Source organism: Stegastes partitus, unplaced genomic scaffold, assembly GCF_000690725.1.
Source record: "Stegastes partitus isolate 25-593 unplaced genomic scaffold, Stegastes_partitus-1.0.2 Scaffold2286, whole genome shotgun sequence".
Taxonomy (NCBI): Eukaryota; Metazoa; Chordata; class Actinopteri; family Pomacentridae; genus Stegastes; species Stegastes partitus.
The window spans coordinates 30,693-32,105 of record NW_007580017.1 but is presented as its reverse complement, the minus strand read 5'-3'; positions in this window follow the sequence as shown (position 1 = coordinate 32,105).

Sequence of the window (1,413 nt, the reverse complement as noted above, 5' to 3'; positions counted from 1 at the left end):
CCCTCCTTCTCCTTTGTTGCCACAGCTCTGCTACTTTAAATCTCTTCTCCACCTTGAAGAACAAGTGCATCTAGAATCAGGAGGATGCACAAGGACTCTTAGGATGGGAATGAGTAATGATTTGGAGCCTGGGGAAGGACACTCGAGCCACAAATAGTCCAGTTCGCTCTCCAGGGGACAAAGAGTTGTACTTTAAAGGTTAAATCTCAGCTGGGGATCTGTTGAACACGTGTAAATGAAGGACTCTGGTGCTGCAAGATCAGCAAAGCTTCCCTGAATGAAGACAAGCCCAGATGAAGCCTGTGGTTTGTTTATTTCTTCCAGTTGTGCAAATTAGCTTTCTCTGTGCTGAACACCCTGAGAAGTGGTCGCTCTTCTGGGCTTTAGAAAAGGACAAAAAACGTCTCAATTATCGCCAGGACCTCCTGTGCTGCTGTCCAGTATCTTATTATCATCCTCCAAATGGACTTGATAATAAAGTTGGAGGAGCCTCGGCTGGCCAGTCATTCGTCGGAGGAGACTGCTTTTCCAAGAAGAATCTCCTCTCTCTCTCTCACTGTTTTTTTTTTTTTTTTTTTTTTTGGAGGATGTCTATCGCTTTCCGGGGAGCGGGCCAGTAATGGACTCTAATGCAGCAAAGGAAATTATCCACTCATGTCCAATCACTACCTACGAAGCAGCGATCAATAGCAGGTCCCCAGGGCTCGGAGGGAGGGCCGGCTGAACTGCTGCTCTTCACATCAGGACGGGTGGGGACCGGCCGGCCCAGACTGAATTTACTTTTGGGCTTCACCTTCTGTCTGATAATGCGGCGCCTGATCACCTAATGCATATTTAAAAGACCTCTATTAAAGGAATTCAGGCTTCACTCTTCGTACATGAGGACATTAAATCAGCCATGAAACTTGTTTCGTGGGAAAAGAACAGTTCTGATAAGTGACTAAATTCTTCAGCTGAGTTATGAAAAATCTCTTTTGACAAGTTAACAAGTCTGTAGTTATGTAAATAAGTCAGGAATCATGATGCACCGATTAAATGATGAACATTTTTGCTTCTCAAATCATTGATCTGATGTAACCTATAGCAACTTGAAGATATTCTGAGCTTGTTTAGTTCAACAGTCCAAACATGTTTTCACTTCTTTCTGACAATGGTTCCTTAAAACAGCTTTTAAAGTCCTTGTTACGAGCAAAATAATTTGTTAATAAATGGATTCTGGTTTAGAGATGAAGCAGTTTGCAGGAGTGAAAAGGTCGATGTGTTCTGATGATCAGCACAGAGATGACTTTAAATATTTCCAGTTAGCTTTTGTTGATGCTTTGAACATCAGCTGATGGTCAATAATAATAATAATAATAATAATAATAATAATAATAATAATAATAATAATAATAATAATAATAAATACTTTCT